We start from the raw sequence: 22,627 nt of genomic DNA, 5'->3' as shown, positions 1-22,627 counted from the left end.
CAGCCCCCTCCACACTCCTTCCAGGCTGCCCCCAGACACTGACTGAGCACAGCTGGGCACTGGAGCCTGGCAGTTTCTACCCAGTGCAGGAACTCCTCCCTGTGTGGTTGGCCGAGACCTTGTCAGAGCTGCACTGCATCTCCTGGCGCTCCCTGTCCAATCCACCTCTCCCTCATCGCTCACAGAGGCCAATTCCCAGCAATCCAGCAATCCTCTGGAGTCCTCACTCCATCTCAGCATCTGCCCCTTGGAGGACCCAACTGGCGCATTAAGCACAATAAATGAGGGAATGAATAAAGAGACTTTCTTCAAACACCAAGTGTGAGGATGGCCCATCTGGAAACACCGATTCCAAGAAATGGAGTCAATGTTTCCAAGTGGGAAACTTAAGGTTTCACTTAAACAGGCAGAGATGAAGGTTTTTGTTTGTTTGTTTGTTTGTTTGTTTGTTTTTTGAGCAGGATTACATTTTTCATACAACTTTGGTGTATATTAACAGTTGCAGCAATTTGATTGGTTAGGCAGTGTTTCTTTTTGGGAATGGTACATTTAACATTTTTGACAGAGGAAGTACTAGTCATGGGCTTTCCGTTATCTGGTCTAAGCAAAGCAGGGCAACAAAAGGGGAAGTTAATCTATCACAGGGCTCATTAATTAAGAAGGCAGGAGGTTTTCACCCCTGAAGTCATTCAGCTCTCTCTGGTCATTGTACAGAACAAGAAAAATAAAAAAGCAAGGGAATCTGTGATCTGAAAAGCAGACGTGATAACCGTCTGTGACTCAGATCACAGTCGCATCTCTCTCGAGGCTTAAAGTGTTTGAGGGGTTTCAACAGCTTTTAAATTGTATTTATTTTCACACTTATGAAGCAGACATTATTCTTCCCATTTTACAGACTGGAAAGCTAAGTCTCAGGAAGGTTGAACAATTCATCCAAGGTCACAGAGCTGGAAAGTAGTAGATATTTGGATTCAGATGTACTTGACTTCTGATCTAACTTTCTTGAGCACCGTGTTTCCCAAATGTCCACCCACACACCACCTCCACCGTCCTGCCCACGTCTGCCTACTGTGAGTCTTTAGTTCAGGGTCAGGTACCTCTTTCTGGAAAGGGCCGTATTGTAAGTATTTGACATTGTGTCCCACATGGTCTCTGTAATCTATTTATCTCTTTAATTTTTACTCTTTTAAAAAGAAAAAGTATTCTTAGCTATGGGCGATACAGAAACAGGCTTCAGTCAGCTTCGGCCTGAGCCAGTTTGCCAACCTCTGATTTAGCTTATTTTTTCTATATACAGACTTTGTAAATGAATTTTATGTATTTCTTTTCTTTCTTATTTAGCTTTATTCTAAGCAGTAGTATCTGTAAAGTCCCAGGATGGGTATGCCAGTTGTACATGTTTTTAATACACATTTCAATAAATACATGCCAGTTCTTTTTTTTTTCTTTTTCTTTTTTTTGAGATGGAGTCTCATTCTGTCGCCCAGGCTGGAGTGCAATGGTGCAATCTTGGCTCACTGCAACCTCTGCCTCCTGAGTTCAAGTGATTCTCCTGCCTCAGCTTCCTGAGTAGCTGGGATCACAGGCATATGCCTCCATGCCCAGCTAATTTTTGTATTTTTAGTAGAAACAGGGTTTCACTATGTTGGTCAGGCTGGTCTCGAACTTCTGACCTCATGATTCACCCACCTCGGCCTCCCAAAGTGCTGGGATTACAGGTGTGAGCCACCGTGCCTGGCCAATACATGCCAGTTCTTATGGAAATATTGGTTCTATATCCCCATGCTTTGGACAGCAGTACATTTGACTGCTCTGCCGTCTACCTGATATGAGTGGTCATCCCACAGGGTGGGTAGAGGCTGGGGAAAAAGGTTTTTCTGAAAAAAAAAAAATTCTTTTTATCAGGCAGAGTCTTATGATTGATATGTATCTTGGTTGCAAATGTAAACCTTTCAGAGAGGCTGACAGCTGTCAGCCTAACTCGTGTGTGGTTGTTTGGTACCAGGCAGAGTCAAACTTCTGAATGATGACTGGTGGCTTGACCATCAAAGGGCCTGGCACCACAAACTGGTCATCATTGTTCTAGAGCCAAGGCAATCAAAACACAGCATTGATTCCTTCCTTCGGTCACCAAGCATCCACCAGGGCTCACCATGTCCTAGTCACTTGCTAAGTGCTGGGGATAGGATGATAACAGTTGCAATCGTGGCCTTTGCCTGGGGAAGCCAGCGGTCCTTTGGGAGACAAACAGTAATTGCTAAACCATAAGTAATGCACAACAGCAATTACTCCCTGCTCAGTGGAATAGGCATGGCATCACATGCAAGCATGAGGCAGGGGTTTGGTTTAGAGAAGTAAGGGAATTTTCTTTGGGAGTTGATAGCTGTCCTGAGATTTGGCAGGTGAGCAAGATTCACCTGAGGAAAGAGGGAGAAAAGGAGATCTGGGCAGGATGAGCAGACTATGCAAAGGCCCTGTGGTGAGAGAGCAGTGGGTAGGGGCAGAGAGGGTACAACAGAATAGTAGGATGGAGCCAGGGAGGCCAATGGGCCAAACTGTGCACGGCCAGAGGCCATGTCTAAAGCATGTGTCTTTAGCCTGCCGGTGGGATGCTGTACAGTGATTCATGCAGGTAGCTCCTGGGAGGATAGCTGCATTTCCCAAAGATCCCTCCCGTGGCAGGGGGAGACTCCTTTGGGTTAAGCATGAGGGAGTGCAGGTGGAGGAGATGGTGAAACACTGCAGTCGTCCAGGCAAGATCTGATGGAAGGCTGGAGAGGGCTGCAGCAGTGTTGGTGCGTGGAGGTGAACTTGTTAGACACTGGGAAGGGGGAAAATTGGTAGAACTAGATGAGAGGCAGACAGATGGTTCCAGGGAGAAAGGAAAGGTCACTGATGACCCCCAGGTGCCTGCTGGGGCATTCACTGAGAGGGAGAACAATTGGAAAAAAAATTTAAACACAACTTTAAGCTTTTCTTATAGAGAGAGCCAAGCTTCAAACATCTCAGCTTTCCTTCTTTGCTTTCCTTGTCTTGCTCCAGCCATGGCTCTAACTTTGACCTCTGATGAGAACCTCATCCAGGTCCAGATACCAGAGCTACCCTTGAAAGCCGTGCTCTTCTAGACCATGTGTGTGCTGCCCAGACAAGGTTTTCATAACTTGCCTGCAGATCTCTGCTGAGGTCCAGAGTGCAGTCTGCTCTCTGATGCTCAACTCTGAACCCAAATACACAGCCACAGAGCTTTTAGCTACCACTTCAGAGACCTGGATTCACATTCGCCAAGCTCCTCAACTAACATTTCGATATGAAGAAGGGTAAATTTTGTGCATTGTGGACGTCTTTATGAAGGAAGGCATGCTAAATGTTGTATCCACAGGTATTAATTAAAAGAGCTGCACCTTTAAGAACTGATTTATCTCTTGGCAGAGGTCCTCAATAATCAAACATCAGCAGAGGAATGGTGGGAGCAGGCATATGAGTGTTACAATCAGTAGCAACACTGCACACACCCACACATGCACACACACACATGCACACACATGCATGCTGTTCTGTATCGTAGCCTATGTGATGATCAGACAGAGCATATCCTGTTGTCAAGGATGATTGCCTGAGCCCAGACAACAATGCTTTTGTTCCTGATGACTGGTGTCTGTGTGTGTGGTTCTGTTCCCATGATAAAACAATGGCGCAGAATGATAATGACATAATGCCAGAGTGTTTCTAATATTTTCAAATGATCTAGGGTGCCTTTGCTTTGTACACCTGAGATGAAAGACAGGAATGTAGTAACAGAACTTTAATTTCTATGTTGAGGGACTCAATGTTGAGTGTCTGTGTCTTACTGACACCCTGTGTGTCTTACTGGCACCCTTTGAATGTAGGTGCATTGTCTTGTGTGGTTCTCATCCCTCATTGGCCCACTAGAAAAGCATTTTAGCTTCATGGAAAGAGTGTGAGCTATAGGACCTGTACACTGATCCAAGCTCCCTATCCATGGCCTGGTGGCCTTGGGCAAAATCCTCATGCTCTTTGAGTATGACAGTGTCTCCATCTGTCACATGGGCTCATGCCACCCATCTTACAGTTTGTTGAATTAGAAATGCAGCTGGGTGCAGTGCCACTTCCAGTGGTCTCATCATGATTGATAGGTTTGGGAATCAGAGACCATCTTGGAAAAGGAAAGGAAATGGGAAGGTAGCGTGTGTGTGTCTGCACACCTGCACACGGGTATGCGTAATGTGTCTTCATGAGTGTTGTATTGGAGATTTATTATATTAAAGTGTCAAGAACGGAAAGTTCAGCCAGGCACTGTGGCTCATGCCTGTAATCCCAGCACTTTGGGAGGCCAAGGCGGGTGAATCACCTGAGGTCAGAAGTTCGAGACCAGCTTGGCCAACATGGTAAAACCCTGTCTCTACTGATAATACAAAAATTAGCTGGGCATGGTGGCAGATGCCTATAATCCCAGCTACTCAGGAGGCCGAGGCAGGAGAATCGCTTGAACCCGGGAGGTGGAGGTTGCAGTGAGCTGAGATCGCACCACTGTACTCCAACCTGGGTGACTAAGCAAGACTCCATCTCAAAAAAAAAAAAAAAAAAAAAAAGGAAAGTTTTCCAGAAATGGCTATTTGTTCCCAGAATGAGTGTTTTAGAATAAGTACAAATATATTGGTACAAAGTGGCTCTGTTGGTTTTAGTAACATTTTAGAGGAGCGGGGGAGGATGAGCTGAGTTGTAGATGATTCTCCCTCACTCTCTTTAGAAGGTGCTTTTTCCCTGAAGGACCGTGCTGGACTTGCCTAGCCCGTGAGCAGCAGTCAATTGTCCTGCCCTTGGAGCACATTTCTCCTTCCCTTCCATTTTGTGCACATTTCCGCCAACTCCCTGGAGAACTTTGGAAAGACACAAACGGTGCAAGTCAGAAGAAGTCACCAGTTCCACGTGCCTGGAAACCACGTTATGTACAATCCATGCTTCTCTTTCATCATCGCTTGAAATACAGAAGATGCCCAAGTGGTATCCTGAAAGTGAACAAATCTAGAACAAATTGCAATGAAGGAGCAAATCATGAAAATGAACAGCTTCCACCTCCACAGACTGGACTTTTGAGGATGAAAGTGCGTTGGAGCAGCTTTGAAATGAAAGAACCAGCAGAATGAACACAGCTGTATCTAATCCACTGGATTAAAGCTGAAAAGAAATCATGTTTATAAAACAGTCTTGCCGGCATGGGCTGCTTGTGTCTCAGCATGCAGAGTCTGTTGGTTGGTGCCTGCCGCCAGGTTCCTCCCACGACCCAGCTCCCGGGGAGGCTGGGCTGGCCGGCGGAGTCCCCGCCTGGACAGAGTTGCAGTAAGTCCCAGCCAGAGCCCTGGAGCGGGGTGGGGATGGAGATGTGCCACCCAGATAGCGCAGGGGGGGTTCCAGGAACCCGCCTATTCTCTATTTTCCGTAAGGACGAACCAAGCATGCAAACATTCTCATGGAGCTGACACGAGCCTCAGGGGGATAAGAATTCTTGCTTTGTTTTTTAAACAGCTTTATTGAGACATAAATCACGTGCCTACAATTGACCGGTTTAAAGCATACAATTCCATGGTTTCGATACGCTGCATTATTAATTTTGGAAAATGGTGGTGATACATACATAGAGCCACATATACATATATGTGCGCGAGGCTGTTTTACACGGGGTGGTCGGGAAGGGGCGACATTTGAGCACAAGAGCAGGAAGGAGGGAATGGGCCTCGCAGGGCTCCCTGAGGGAGAAGACACGGGGGACTGACATGAGAGCTAGCTCGGGACAGAGAGTGGGCTCACGTGGCCAAAGCAAGGAAGCCGCTGTGGGGTGAGGTGGGGAGGAGGCAGAGGCTGGGTCTTCAGGGGTCCCCAGGGTCGAGTGGCAGGGTTTGGTTCTATTCTACGTGTGATGGGAAATAGCAGTTGTTGGATTCGTGTAGCAACATGGTGCCCATGGGAACCCACTGTAGGGCTGAGCAGAGAATCGGCTGCAGCCAGCCGTAGAGGTTCCTGCATCAAGTGGGCTCAATGGGGAGACTGGGAGAGGAGCAGCTGGGAGGGAGGTCAGACTCCCCAGGAGAGGAGAGGAGGAGGAGAAAAGGGGCAAAAGGAAAACGAGTAGAAGAAGTTGGGAAGAGGAGAGATGTCAAATTCTCCAGGAAAATGGGAGAAAAAGGAGAAAAAGGCAAAAGGAAAAATGAGTAGAAACTGGGATCCACACCTCCACATCAGTCGAGGGTGGAGCATTCTTATGATGGCCTCTGACTTTATCCTAATAGTATGAGAGGCTTCTAATCAGAAGAAAATACAGGTTGAGCATGCTTCCTCTGAAAATCCAAAGTCCAAAATCCAAAACTTTGTGAGCACCAACATAATGCCACAAGAGGAAAATTTCACACCTGGCCTCATGACATGTCACAGTCAAAATGAAATCAAATGCACAAAATGATTAAAATATGCCATAAATTTACCTTCAGGGTATGTGTGTAAGGTGTATATAAAACGTAAGTGAATTTCGTGTTTAGACTCGAGTCCCATTCCCAAGATATCGCATTGTGTATGTGCAAATATTCCAAAATCCAAAACAGTTCAAAATCAGAAACACTATGGTCTCAGGTATTTCAGATAAGGGACACTCACTCAGCCTGTACAGCATTGGGCTGCACTCTGTTTATTCAGAGTTGAGACATTTGGCCTGATTCTCTTCTGCTGTCCTTTATAAGTCACTATATAGATCTCAGTCTATGGAGTGGAGTCTAGGAGAGAACTGTCCCCCACTCCAAACGCACATCTCATCCCCAGCCTCCCCAGGCAGAACTCAAGGTGGGGTTTACACTCCATTCCCACAATTCTCACAGGTGTGAAGGATTCAGCATTAGCCTACATTTCCCTGCAGTATGCTCAGAGCTCTCCAAAGACCTGGAGATAAAAACTATCCCAAAAAAGAAGAGTTCTTCATGGGACATCACATTATAACTGAAGCCACAACCAACTCTGGGCATGCAGGTGACCCTCCCACCACCTCTGGTGAGTCACTGGCAGACCCCAGAAGCAAAGCCTGTGATGCCCAGGTGGCAACGTGGCTCCCACTGTCTCCTGTGCTTCTCTTCTTAAGAAAACACCGGTGGTCTAATTTCAGATCTGCGTTAGTTGCTTCTTGCACCGCTGTAAATACCTGAGACAGGGTAATTCATAAAGAAAAGAGGTTATATTGGCTTACAGCTCTGCAGGTTGTACAGAAAGCATAGCAGCTTCTGTTTCTGCTTCTTGGGAGGCCTCAGGAAACTAACAATCATGGTGGAAGGTGAAGGGTAAACAGGAACATCTCACAAGGCTGGAGTGGAAGGAGGAGAGGGGGGCAGGGAAATTGCCACACATTTTTAAAAGACCAGCTCTTACATGAACTCACTCACTATCATGAGAACAGCACCAAGGGAGAAATCTGCCTCCATGATCCAATCCCCTCCCACCAGGTCCCACCTCCAACATTGGGGATTACAATTTGACATGAGATTTGGGCAGGGACACAGATCCAAACCATATCAAGGTCTTTCTCCTGTTCACTCCATGAACCATGTCATTCTCATGTCATGTTCCCTAGGGCTGCTTGTCTAGGTTGTCACCTGGACCACCTTGGACACCTGGGCACCTCATGTCAAGTCCCAGGCTCTGTTTCACTTTGTCATGTGTCAGTGGACACCTGGCTCTGCATGGCAGGTTTAGCCCAGATGCTCCCCAGTACAGAAATACTGGATTCTGGAGGACACCCCTGCACAAAGACCCGAGTCACTGGGACCAGCTACGTAGATTGCAAAGCTTATGGCAAAATGGAAACACTTTTTAGGATCAGTTTCTGAAATGTATTAAGGATTTCAAGATGGTGATGCATAACTTTGAACCAAGTGTGAGGCCTCCTACGTGCAGAGCCTTGTGTGTCTGCAAGGGTCACATTTCCATGGCACTGGTCCTGAGAGCCACGTAGCATAGTTGGAAAGCAACTCTACTCCACTAAGGCAGACCAAGATCAAGGCAGATTGAGTTCCCATCAAGGAATGGAAAAGATGGTCATCCCCAACTGTGGGAGAAGCACTTGTGTTAAATGGAGATCCTAACCTCTCATTATATTTGCTTCTGGTGTTAATATTTAACTCTGTATCATGTGCACATGTCCTTTTTTCAAAAAAGAGAGAGAAAAAAGGATGAACTAATTGCTTGCGATGTTGACACCTTATTTTTGTCTTCATTTCCAGGTCTGATTATCTACAGTGACTTAGACGGCCAATTAGTTGACGAAATGAATTTGCATCCAGAGCTCAGTGCTCCATCTCTGTAGTCTCAGCAGCCAGAAATGGTAAGAAGAGAAATTTGTTGTAAAATATTCATGCTAATCCAGAACTTGGGATTTTTTAAGGCTAAATCAGGACTTTTTACCCTGAAAATGCTCAGCCACACCTTGCCACTTCTCAGTGACAATTTTGACCATCACTGCCTCCCCAAGGCAAAGTCATTCTCACAAAGGGGGTTTAGATTTTGGTCAGAAGGAGTTGGAGGCTGCAAGCCATCCGAATCTCCAAGCCTGCTTCTCCCAAGTGGCCAGCTCCCAGTGCTGTGGTCCCTGCATCCTGGCAGCAACCAGTTGGGCATCCCCACACCTTCCTGGTGGCAGCTGCCTGCTAACAGGCCAGCACTTTCACAGCACCATTCACTCAGATGTATCCATCTGGACAGACATAAGGTTGAAATGGGCCTGGCAGAGGTGGCAGGCATGCCTCAGAGCAGAAAGCTTGCACCCAAAGGTACAGCGAGCATCCAGCTTTATCCCTGCTGGCTGTGAAATCCTGGCTGGAGGCAGCTTGCTCTAATCAAGCCCCACACAATCCTTTGAGCATCGTGAGTGCTCAGTAGGGATGTATGTAGGCCAGGATGAATAGCTCAGTTAATTTAAAATATTGGACCAGGTCAAGGCCCATGTGTGATGCTCTCACCCCACAGAACACAGTATGCTGGGAACCCTTGGACAGGACTGTCAAACCTTACATATATCTTTCTTCAGAATAAAACACTGTTGTCTTCTCAAGAGTAAGCTCCTTAAGTATGGATTAATTTTTAGTTATGAATTAATTTTGGCTTTTAAAGGGTTTTTAAAAATGGTTACTTGAAATATCAATGAAATATCTTTCAAAACCCTTTATGAGCTTGCTTAGAAATGACTATCATAGTGGTGATGACAGGAAGCCTCTTCTTATTAAAGATGCATATAAAAGGATGCCATATTTTAATGATCCGTTGAAACGTTTGCCATGCAGCTGCATTGCCGTCTGTCCTCTGTGCTTTGATTCACAGGTTCAGGCAAGAGCATCATGGAAACCATGTCCTCCATCCCAATTCACACACAGTGATGATCTCATGTTTCACCCCAGGCCAGGGTGGTGAGAGCAAGGATGCTGTTCAGCCATGGTACCCTTCCCTAGACACCAGCAACCTTCAGGGAGGTGCCTGTGTTCCTGAGATGCTTGGCTCTAAAGGGCTGCAGGGAAGAACCAGGATGGCAGTGGAACAGGGGTAAGAGGGAGAGGAAGAGGAAGAGGAGGAGGAGGAAGAGGAAGAGGAAGGAGGAAGAGGAGGTGGAGAAGAAGAGGAGGTAAAGTTGGAGATTCACTTCAGTTTTTGGCTCTCCCTGCCCTGAACATGAGTCAGTCCTAAAGCCAAGGGGTAGGGAACCCACTGACATCTGAGTCAGTTCACCCAGATGATGGTAAGAGTGTTGTTGCCACTCAGGGAGCCTTACACAGATGTGTATGAAATCCACTTTGATGTATAGCAGGAGGGAATGAACCTGGTTCTGTGCCCAGGAGAACCAGAGCACATGGCCAAGTCAGAGTATTTTCAAGGCCCCACATAGGGCAGGGGAGAACCGGGCTTCTGATACCCCATTTCTTTGTCTGGTATTTGCTTAAAATAAACACATGGAGGAGCAGATCAGGGAGCTCCAAAGGGGATGGAGAAGAATGAGTAGAAAGTAGCACCTGGTTTTCTGCCTATGGCTAGCCCGCTTTCCCAACACCACTTATTAAATAGGGAATCCTTTCCCCATTGCTTGTTTTTGTCAGGTTTGTCAAAGATCAGATGGTTGTAGATGTGTGGCATTATTTCTGAGGCCTCTGTTCCGTTCCATTGGTCTCTATATCTGTTTTGGTACCAGTACCATGCTGTTTTGGTTACTGTAGCCTTGTAGTATAGTTTGAAGTCAGGTAGCTTGATGCCCCCAGCTTTGTTCTTTTTGATTAGGATTGTCTTGGCTCTACGGGTCTTTTTTGGTTCCATATGAAATTTAAAGTAGCTTTTGCTAATTATGTGAAGAAAGTCAATTGTAGCTTGATGGCGATAGCATTGAATCTACAGTGTACTTTGGGCAGTACAGCCATTTCTATGACATTGATTCTTCCTGTCCATGAGTATGGAATGTGTTTCCATTTGTTGGTGTCCTCTTTTATTTCCTTGAGCAGTGGTTTGTAGTTCTCCTTGAAGAGGTCCTTCACATCCCTTGTAAGTTGTATTCCTAGATATTTTATTCTCTTTGTAGCAATTGCGAATGGGAGTTCATTCATGATGGCTCTCTGTTTGTCTGTTATTGATGTATAGGAATGCTTGTGATTTTCACACATTGATTTTGTATCCTGAGACTTTGCGGAATTTGCTTCTCAGCTTAAGGAGACTTTGGGCTGAGATGATGGGATTTTCTAAATATACAATCATGTCATCTGTAGAAAGAGACAATTTGACTTCCTCTCTTCCTATTTGAATACCTTTATTTCTTTCTCTTGCCTAATTGCCCTGGCCAGAACTTCCAACACTATGTTGAATGGGAGTGGTGAGAGAGGTCATCTTTGTATTGTGCTGGTTTTCGAAGGGAACGCTTCAAACCGTTGCCCCTTCAGTATGATATTGGCTGTGGGTTTGTCATAAGTAGCTCTTATTATTTTGAGATACGCTCCATCAATACCTAGTTTATTGAGAGTTTTTAGCATGAAGGGGTGTTGAATTTTATTGAAGGCCTTCTCTGCATCTGCTGAGATAATCACATGGTTTTGGTCATTGGTTCTGTTTATGTGATGGATTACATTTATTGATCTGTGTATGTTGAACCCGCATTGCATCCCAGGGATGAAGCAGACTTGATTATTGTGGATAAGGTTTTTGATGTGCTGCTGGATTCGGTTTGCCAGTATTTTACTGAGGATTTTCACATCGATGTTCATCAGGGATATTGGCCTGAAGTTCCCTTTTTTTGTTGTGTCCCTGCCGACACGATTGAAAACCTAACTTAGTAGTATGCACTTGTAACAATAGCTGAGTGTTGGCCAATCCCAGCGGCCATACATCAAACTACTCATAGGCTGCTGAGTATTCAGACTGTGTTCAAATAAGGCAAATGCGGAGCTATAATCAATGCCATTGTTTCTGTACCTCACTTCCGGTTTCTGTATGTCACATCCCTTTTTGTGTCTATAAATTTGTTTTGACCATGAGGCACCTCTGAAGTCGCTCCGAATCTCCTGTGATTCTGGAGGTTGCGCGATTTGCAAATCATTTCTTTTCTTTTTTTCTCAATTAAACTCCATTACATTTTAAGGAAAAAAAAAAAAAAAAAAAAGGAAGCACCTGGGAGACCTGCTCCACCCCCCATTAGCTGTGTGATTTCAGCACATTTTTCAACCTCTTTGGACCTGAGTCTCTAATCTGTCAAGTTTGAGGCAAGACTAGCTGACCCTTAAGGTTCCTTTTAGCATTTCTGTGAGAGGATCCCGGGATCCCATGAATCGTTATTTTAACACGTGAGATCCAAAGAAACTCATGACAGAGAAGAATTTTAAGAGTGACTGGTTACCAAGGGAGTTTGAGGAGTTTTATTCCCTGAAGGCGCCTTAAGAATGAACAGACAACTTTCCTCCTAGTCTCATTTAAGTGCAGTTTTGCCAGAGGGGAGAAGGTTGACCCTGCGGCTTCTAGATTCTGTGAACAGCTTCATCATTCTGTAATTCTGCAACCCCATCTTTTGTGGAGGGTTGATGACCACAGCTGGGAATCTCAGCTATGTCTCTTCCTTTGCAAATCTGAATTTGGCCACAGGTGCTGGCAATAAACACATCAAGAGGACTGGTCCCAGTGCTCCAAAGCCACAAGTTTCACTCCAAGGACATTATTCAGGACACGGAGATCCTCCTCCCCAGTGTGCTATTTCAGGATGAGTGACTGACCCTTGATAATGAAGCTGATCCTACAACTTATGTTATACGTTAATGTTAAAGATGCACATTTTGATTGTGTTTCTGTGCTCCTTGGCAGTTACTATGTAAATTATTTAACACCATCTTAAAAACTGACTATGGATCAAATATTAACAAAGCTGAAGTCACTTTAATTATAACAGGTGATACGGTTTGAATATTTATCCCCTCCAAATCTCATGTTGAAAAATGTGATCCCCAGTGTTGGAGGTGGGGCCTGATGGGAGGGGTTGTGTTGATGATGGTGAATCCCTCGTGAATGGCTTGGCGTCCTTCCCATAGGAAAGAGTGAGTTCTTGCTCTATTCATTTTTGCAAGGGTTGGTTGTAGGATAAAACCTGGCACTTCCCTCCCCTCTCTCTTCCTTCTTCTCTCCCCCGTGACACCTGCTCCTCCTTCACCTTCCATCATGAGTGGAAGCTTCCTGAAGCCCTCAGCAGAAGCAGACGCTGATGCCATGCTTCTTGTACATCCTGCTGAACTGTAACTCAAAGAAACATCTTTTTTTTAAAAAAATAAATCACCCTCCCTGTGTATTCCTTTATAGCGACAGACTAAGGCAACAGCTATATTTACTACTTTGAAAACTACTGCAAAAGAAAAAAAATCTTAGTTCAAAGATCTTAACCTTTAGGTTTTACGAGACTAGATGTTGGCATATACATCTTCTGTTAAACAACCAACCCAAATATATATTTGAGCATTCAGTGTTTTACTTGGTGAGCTTTTTTTTTTTTTTCCTCTTAATGCAGAAAATGTTTGCCAATTAGAAAGGTGAACCAGCATAGAGAAGCTCAGGGGGGAAATGCAGAAAATACATGTCTGAATTCCTTGCCCTCGTGAGTCACTATTCAGCCACCATATGTTGAGACTACATCTCAGATCCTCTCTGTGGAGAGACAGGGAGGAAGGCATGGTCCTGGGACTCCAGTGACTGCATTTGGGAGGTAAGGGGGTAGGAAGTGCCACCAGCAAAGCAACTCAGGTCCATAATTTCACTGTGAGGATGGAAAAGTCCTCACATTTACCATTGACCAGCTGGATTGCTTTATGAATAATGATAAATCTGTCATGTTCTCAAGGAATCTCAACCCTCATTCCCTCTGAGCTTCCTAACTACCTTGTCTGAGAGCATTATCTTTGTCATTTAAAAGCCAGACCTTGTTGAGAGCCCAGTGCTCCTCCCTGCAAAGTCCACTAATGCACCTCACAGCACTTTTCAAAACTCCACTATAGAGAACTCATCAGAGGAAACGTCAGTTCAATGTGCACAGTGGAGGACACCAGTGCACAGGAGCACACACTCGTCATGCTAATATCATCCTTGGCCACTAGGCTTTGGATAGCTGGGGACAGCTGGAAATGGGTTATTGTAATCACACTGGGTCACAGAGTGACTTTAGAAACTAATAATACTTTAGTTTATTAAAAGTAAACTAGTTTCTAAAGTAATTAGGAACTAATTACTAATACTAATACTAATACTCCTAATTACTTTAGAAACTAATACTATTTTATTTCTACAGATGACAAGGCAGATGCCAACGTCTCCAAGTCACTAAAGGAATCAACCTGTGTTTAAAGCCAGGAGAACCAGGAGAAGCAGAACATGACTCAGAATGGAGCAGTAGTTTTCCAGAGGACAACACGTGTCCCCCTTCAGTGCCGAATTACTCAAAGCACAGGGTCATGCCCGACTTAGCTCACTCTGTGACAAATGAAAATGTTTTTGATATAAATATGTGATACTGGCAGGGCGCAGTGGCTCATACCTGTAATCCCAGGTTTACGTTTGGGGAGGCCAAGGTGGGTGGATTACCTGCAGTCAGGAGTTCAAGACCAGCCTGGCTAATATGGTGAAACCCCATCTCTACTAAAAATACAAAAATTAGCCAGGCGAGGTGGCACGTGCCTGTAATTCCAGCTACTCAGGAGGCTGAGGCAGGAGAATAGCTTGAACCTGGGAGGGGGAAGTTGCAGTGAGCCGAGATCGTGCCATTGCACTCCTGCCTGGGTGACAGAGTGAGACACCATCTCAAAAAACAAAATGAAATATTTGATAGGGTGAGGATGTGAAGCAGCAGGCACTTGTTCATTGCTGTTGGAATGCAAAATGGAACAGCCACCTTGGAAGACACCTGGCTCTTGCTTACAAAAGTAAACATAGTCTTACCACATGATCCAGCAGTCATGCTCCTTGGTGTTTACCCAAATGAGCTGAAGACTTGTGTCCACACAAACATCTGCACACAGATGTTTACAGCAGCTTTACTCATAATGGATGAAACTTGGAAGCAACCGGGATGTCCTTCAGTAGGTGAGCAGATCGACAAACTGGTACATCCATGCAATGGACTATTATCCAGTGATAAAGAGAAATGAGCCATCAATCCGTGAAAAGCCATGGCAGAAGCTTAAACGCTTGTTACTACGTGAAAGAAGTCAGCCTGAAAAGGCCACGGACTGCATGGTTCCAACTCTGGGCCACTCTGGAAAGGCAAAACTATGGAGATAGCAAAAGGATCAGTGGTTACCAGGGGTTTGGCTGGGGGGTAGAAAGCGAGAGATTAATAGGTGGAGCACAGACGATTTTTAGGGCAGTGAAACCACTCTGTAGGATACTATGATGGTGGATGTCTGTCTTTATGCATTGATCGAAACCCACAGAATGTCCACGCACAGTGTGAAGCCCAATGTGATCTGTGGACTTTAGTTAATAATAATGTGTTACCACTGTCTCATCAGTAGTAACAAATGTAGCACCAATGCAAGACGTTAGCAGTAGAGGAAGCTGTGGGGAATGGTGCTGAGGGAGAGACAGGAACTCTGTACTTTTTGCTAAATGTTTCTATAAACCTAAAACTGCTCCAACAATAGTCTATTAATTTAAACATATTTTTAAAAGCTTATCTAAGATGTCATTGTGGGAAGAAATAAGACCTTTGGTGGATTTCCTTATACTTGTTCTGGTTTTTTTTTTTTTCCTCTATTTTATGATTTAATTTCTTTTGGAGGATGGGGAGGAGGGTGCCATGCTTGTATTTCTGTGCTAAGGGCCTCTAAAGGTTAACAAACACGTCTGTCTCCAGCACAGGGGAAACGAAGTGGTCTTTCTTCACACATAATAACATTGCAGTGTTTCCCAAGTCCTCTAGCAAGGGCTTTTCACGAGTCTGACAGGTTATTACCAGAATACAATGGCAGGATTCATTTCTCCCTCTAAGTAATGAAAGCCCCAGATCTCCAGCAACCCCAAAGAGCTGGGGTGGAGGAGGTTAAGGCAAAGGTCATCTGGGGATTTGTCCTGATCCATGAGGACACCGTTCCTAACCCCAGGCTGCAGGCTCCCAGCAGGGGTTAGAGGAGGGATCAGCATAGAACTGGCTTTGTTATGTATTCGGGCTCAGAGTGCCAGGGCCTCTCAATCATTTCATGTGTTCCACTTCTCTTTGGAGAACATATTTTTCCATGTGAAAAATAGGTTAACGTGAACCTTGACAAGAGTCCCCTGAGAGTAGTCCCCTGACTTCAGGAGGGTGAGAAACCCACAGCGGAGGAGGAGCTTCCCCTGGAGAAGGGGAGAGAAGCCATGTCACTTGGGAGCAGAGACACCTTTCTCCTGCATCTCCAACTTCCTGAATTCCTAGTATCTGCCTTTGTCCCTCGATTCTTTTCTTATTGTGGCAAGATAAGCCTAACATAAAATTCATCATTTAACCCTCTTAAGTGTACAGTTCAGTGCTATTAAATACTCTCTTCTTGTGCAGGCATCACCATCATCCAGCCACAGAATTCTTTTGATTTAGCAAAACTGAAACTTTGTGCCTATTGAATACTAACTCCCTACTTCCTTCTCCCTCCATTCCCTGGCCATCACCTTTCCATTTTCTGTCCCTAGGAATGTGATTACTCCAGGCACCCGGTAGAAGTGGAGTCATACGGTATTTGTCCTTTTGTGACTGGCTCATTTCACTTAGCATAATGCCCGCAAGGTTCATCCACGCTGTAGTATATGACAAGATGTCCTTCCTTTTTCAAGGCTGAATAATATTCCTTTTTGTTTATAGACCACATTTTGTTTATTCATTCACCCGTTGAGGGATAATTGAGTTGCTTCCACCTTTTGGCTATTGTAGAGAATGCTGCCACGAATACAGGTGTACAAACATCTCTTCAAGACCCTGCTTTCAATGCTTTTGAATATATATACCCAGAAATAGAATTGCTAAATTGTATGGTAATTCAAATTTTTATTTTTTCAGGAACTGCCACACTGTTTCCCATAGTGGCTGTACCATTTCACATTTTCCCACCGACAATGCACAAAGGTTTGAGTATCTTCACTCTCACTGGTGTTTTCTGTTTTCTGATAGTAACCGTCCTGATGGGTGTGAGGTGTCATCTCCATGCAGCTTTGTTTTGCATTTGCCCTAATGATTAATGATGTTGAGCATCTTGGCAAATGTTTGTTGGCCATTTGTCTGTCTTCTTTGGACCTTCCTTGCTTTTAGAATGAAGAGCTGTCATTATCCTAAGCAAACGAACGCAGGCACAGAAAACCAAATACTGCAGGTTCTCACTTGTAAGTGGAAGCTAAACATAGAGTACACATGGATACAAAGAAGGAACAACAGGGGTCAGGACATACTTGTGGGTGGAGGGTGGGAGGAGGGCAAGGATTGAAAAACTACCTATCGGGTTCTATGCTTATTACCCAGGTGATAGAATACTTTGTACATCAGCCCCTGCCCCCCACCCCCCAATAGTCAATTTACTTGTATAGCAAAACTGCACAAGTACCCCTGAACCTAAAATACAAGTTAAAAAATAAAACAAAATAAAAGGAAGAGCTGGACAGGGTCCCAGGGGATCAACTTCCCAGCTCCCTCTCCAGCCTCGAGGCTGCGATATGTTGGGCTTAGTCTGGGCTGCTACAGGCCCTCAAAGTCTTCATCTTCCTCGTTGGACCACAGTCCTTCAGTTTCACGACCTCCACTTACCCGTCTTACCCCTGCCTCCAGGGACCACGTGAGGACAGGCGCTGGGTTCCGCCCACTGCACCTTCTCAGAGCCTCAAACCACTCCTGGTCCACAACACACAGCCAACAAATGAAACTGCTTGGATTTGGCCCAAGTCTTCAGCACCAGGAATCACAGTGCCGTGCTGAAAGTCAGTTCTCTATTTGAGAAAAGGGTGGCCAGCAATAAGCCCAGAAACTCCATTTTCTCTTCCTTATTCCTGTGATTGTATTTTACAGTACTTCCAGCTTTGCTTTCTCTCTCTCCCTCTCTCTGTATCTTCTGTTCAGCCCAGGATATTCTAGGCTCATGGTGCTAGAAGGGCACCTCTTTAGCTCCTCTGAAGAGTCTGGGACCATCCAGTACTTTTCGTCCACACCGCATCTTCTCTCACACCCCTGTGCCCTGCGCTGAGAGCCTCTCTTCCCGTTCTTCCTGACCAGTGATTGACAAAAACCATGGGAGGATCTGGTCAATTTCCACTCACTAATGACAACTAGTCAGGTGGTAGCTAGCAGCCCAGATAACCTGAGAAAGGTGCCCTTTCTCTCTTTTTCACAGCACACTCTTATCTTTCTATATTTTCCTCTTGGAGGAGGAATGAACCCTGACCCACCACTCCCCGATTGCCAAAAAGATCCAGCTGCATTTGTGTTTAACACTCAACTCCAGGCTTAGTGACACAGTCCAGTTAAATCCAAACCCTACGTTATCGTTCTTCTTGTGTTTTCAGAAATTACATTGAGAGACATTTGGTATGCCCAGGAAATCTCACCCACACTTTGAAGTACATTTTGTATAGACATGCTATAAGTTATCTTCACTTTTTAAAAAATCTATGGGACCGATACCTGCCTTGCAGGGTCGTTGTAAGAATTAACTTAAATCACAAATTTAATGTCCCCAGCATATTAATAGGACCGCAGTAAATATTTTTATGCAAGTCGAATTTTATTTGGTGACTCTGAAAATAACAATACCTAAAATTGAATAGCCCATTACAGTTTAATGGGGTCTTTCTCAAGCTCTACCTTATTTAATCTCCTTAGCAATCATGTGAGGCAGTTACTGTGCCACTAGAAAGAATGCTAATTGCAAATCATCTTGAGGTTAGAGATATTTCCATGTCAGACAGTGTCTGCCAGTAGAATTTTAAGCTTTTCAAGCTGATGTTCTCTTTTTACCCAGAGCAGAGATCTTGGATGATGTCGCCTGAATGAGCTTTTCCAGTGTACTTATTGCCAGAGACATCCAGCTCTCTGCATCTCTGCCTTCCCATTATCCATCTGTGTGCTAGCAAAGCTGGGTTTTGTTTGAGGTTTTGTTTGTTTGCCTCTTTCCTCCATCCTCTTCTTCCTCCCTTCTCTTTGGCAACAGCAATTTCTCCTTGGCACTCTTCTTCTCCCTACTTACATTGCCTCTTGGAGCTATGGAAAAGAACTTAGCTGACTAACCCACCATACAAATTTAGGTAGCTTATCTTTTCTTGAGAGAGAACAGAAAAATTTATTTGATCACATGACATTCATTCACAGTTCAGATTCCTGGAGCTCACGCCTGTAATCCCAGCACTTTGGGAGGCTGAGGCAGGTGGATCACGAGGTCAGGAGATTGAGACCATCATGGCTAACATGGTGAAACCCCGTCTCTGCTAAAAATACAAAAAATTAGCTGGGCATGGTGGCAGGTGCCTGCAGTCCCAGCTACTTGGGAGGCTGAGGCAGAGAATGGTGTGAACCTAGGAGGCGGAGGTTGCAGTGAGCCAAGATTGTGCCACTGCACTCCAGCCTGGTGACAGAGGTGAGATTCCGTCTCAAAAAAAAAAAAAAAGTTTGTAATAAATACAAATACTACTAGAAAATTGCAAGGTATTTTGACCAAGCTCCTACTCTGAAAGAAAATACTAGAAGTAAACAAACTTTTCAATCCTGGAGTAAGTGTGGGACAAGCAGGAGTCAAGGTGACAAGGCCTTGTCAAGGCTTCTGCAGGAAGAAATCTGTAGGTACCTGGAAACCCTGCAGAACGTTTCCGACAATATCCTTCTTTACAGGACCTTCACATTGAATTGCGGATGTATAGTCCTTGCTTTGCCAGAACAGACAAGAAAATAGTGCAAGGCTGGTCAGAGATGACTTCACTGCCTTGTGGACAAGGGAAATCGTGCAACATGGACTCAACTCAAAAAGCCTTGGAGAATTCTGGAATCCTTTGACAGAATGGAAACCTCAACTAGCAAAGTGAGCTAATGGAAGCACTGATTCTATTACTAATAGCTAATTTTAAACCCATGATTTTCAGCTCACTGGCCTCGAAATCAAATACTGAGACCAAATGTCAGAGACTATTTCACAATTTTGACTTATTATTCAAGACAAATAGCAGAAGTCTTCTCATCGAAAGCAGGATAGGTGCCTAGTACTGCCTCCTTAAGAGATGGAGGTGGGGAGGGGCAGAGGTTTTTGTTTGGCTTTGCTTCGTTGTCATTGTTGTGTGTCTGTGTGTGTGTGTGTTTTAAAAGAAACTTATTCCTATCCAAGCACGCACACAGATGGACTCTAGAAAGACCACAACATAATCTTTCACTTTATGCCCTACCTACTTTTACCCAACTCATACACCACCCACAGTTGGGTGGGGTTTTCCTGACACATCTTGTCCCTATTGCCCAATGGGCAATAGGTCTTTGATGGGCAATAGATCTGAATCTGTGATGCAGGATTTCTGGAGAGCCATCTTAGACTAAAGGAGTAAAGACAGTCTTTCCCATTGGACCATCCCTCCTCCTGTCATATCTTCCGCACAGAGCTCTATATTCTTATCTTAGCACATCTCCTCCTAAAGGTTGTTCTGTCCCTTCCTTTTCCTTGAGATAACAACAAATCACAACCTGCTAAACTTATTAAAACTACAGGCTCTCCTTTGAGAGCTGATGATAGTTTGTCCTGCCAAGCATCAGTTAAATGTTTAAGCTACATCTCTGTAAAGTAGTAGCTTGCAATTCTTTTGGGAGCATCTTAGATACAGAGAGTGCAGACAACTTAGCCCTCATATTTTTTGGGAAGTACACAGCTTGCAGAATAAGGTGCCTAAAATTTGACCTGGATTCATTCTTCCATTTGCATCCATCCGTATGAATTTTCTAGGAAGTTAGGACTTAAAGGTGATTCATCATTCTAACTACCATGAGACCCCAGTGGGTTATGAACCACTAAACTAAAATCTTTATAAAGCATATGTTCTTCTCTATCTTTCCATTCAGGGACAATGCATCTTGGGATTCACTTTGGCAAAGCAGAGTGAACATGTCCAGGACTCCAGAACACTTAATTGATTTTTGAGTGTTAAACCCACCTTGCATACCTGAGATGCATCACACTTGGTCATGGTGTATCATCCTTTTTATATGTTGCTTGATTTGGTTTGCTAGCATTTTGTTGAAGGATTTTACATTTATATTCATAAGAAACATTGGTCTGTAGTTTTCTCTTCTTGTGATATCTTTGCATGGTTTTGGTATCAGATTGAGGTCGGATCTACTTCCAGCCTTGTTCCCCACAATTGATTTTAGATTCAGTATCTAAAATACATTCTAAATGTAAATCAAGTCTATCATGTTCTGACCCCACCTCCAATGGCTTCCCATTGCACGTACCATGCAGAGCACTCACCAAGGTCTCCAGTGCCTACCTCTTGACCTTCATGTCTTGATACCTCTCTCTTGCTCCTTTGACTGCAGCACACTGGTCTTTTTGAGGTTTTGTCAATCTGTCATGCTACTTTCCTCATTAGGGCCTCTATCCTTCCAGTTTCCCTTGTCTGAAATGCCGTGAATGGCCCCTTCTGATCATGCAAGTCTGTACACAAACATCAGTTCCTTAAAGTCCTTCTCCAAAGACTGCACCTAAAATAACCTCTATTCCATGGTCACTCTTTACCCATTACCCTGCTTAATTTGTTTAAGCACTTATATTCTGATATCCCATTACTTGTTCACTTATTTATGGCTTGTCTCCCCTACTATAATGTAAATTCCATGAAAGTGTGGATTTTGTCCTATTCCATAATGGATCACCAGTACCTAAGACTGTGAGGGATGCTTGGTAAATGCTTATAAATGTTTCTTGAATGAATGAAGTGCACAAAGATTTCTGTACAAGGATAGTCATCAAAGCATTATTTATAATAGTAACATATTTACAGCTACATAAATGTCCAACAGTAGAGGAATTGCCAAATAAGTTCAAATATCCATAGAATGAAACAAGATGTAGTCATTTAAAATAATGTTTTACATTTTCTAATGACATGAAAAAATTGTATAACATAGTGTGAAAAATATGTTACATCTCCACATAATTTGAGCCTAATTATATTTTATAATTATGTACATAAAATAAAAGACAAGCATCAAAATCTTAACAGTGATGGTCTTGGGTAGAGAGTTATGGGTGATTTCAATGTTTCCTTTGTGTTTTTTGTATGTTCTAAATTTTCCCTGATATGCACACATTATTTTATGATAAAATTCTTTTAAAATTATTATTGTTCTATAACTTAAATATAGCCAATAGATATGTAGTACCTGCCTATCATTTTGGAGCATACAAATTTTCAAGTGAGAAGATAAACTTTCTCCTATGCTGAAGTATTCCTTTTAGTAATCTTTCAAGTAGAACTTTCTACAGTGGTTCTGATCATACAATGGATTGATGGTTTTCTTGTGCTTCTTTTTGCCCAAAGAGGCTGGGGACGAGGTTTGGTTTGCCCTCTTTGTAATGCCAACTGATCCCTGATGCCCACAACCCACTTAGCCCTACAGATTGCCACTCCCTGATGGGAGACCACATCCCCTGCATCTTTCTCTATCCTGTGGAATCTACTACGCACCTCGCCTGGCTCCATGTTGATGACACTGATCACACAAAGCACAGCCCTGCCTTCACTGGCCTGTGCTCTGTGGCTTCTACTCACTCACAGCAGGACTGACAGGTGACCTTCCCCTCAGATCTCAGCGCTTCAGGAACTCCCAACAGGCAAGGTCTTCTGTAGGATGGTAGGAGCCATGCTGATGACCCTACATGCTCTTAGAAAAAAGAGGGAGCTTCATCAACACAGGGCTGGTGAGAAGAGAAGGCCCTGCCTGTATACACAGTCTTTCCTCCTCCCTTCCCTTCCCTGGTGTGGATGATGGAGCTTTCCAATTCCAGACCAGCTCTTCCTTCCCATGTGCCTGGCGCCATTGGCTGCAGTGGAGACAGCTCCCCACGGGTTGGCAGGGCGACTGACCCTCGCA

The sequence above is a fragment of the Macaca fascicularis genome, chromosome 12 (assembly GCF_037993035.2).
Source record: "Macaca fascicularis isolate 582-1 chromosome 12, T2T-MFA8v1.1".
Classification (NCBI taxonomy): domain Eukaryota; kingdom Metazoa; phylum Chordata; class Mammalia; order Primates; family Cercopithecidae; genus Macaca; species Macaca fascicularis.
Note: the sequence above shows the minus strand (reverse complement) of the source record.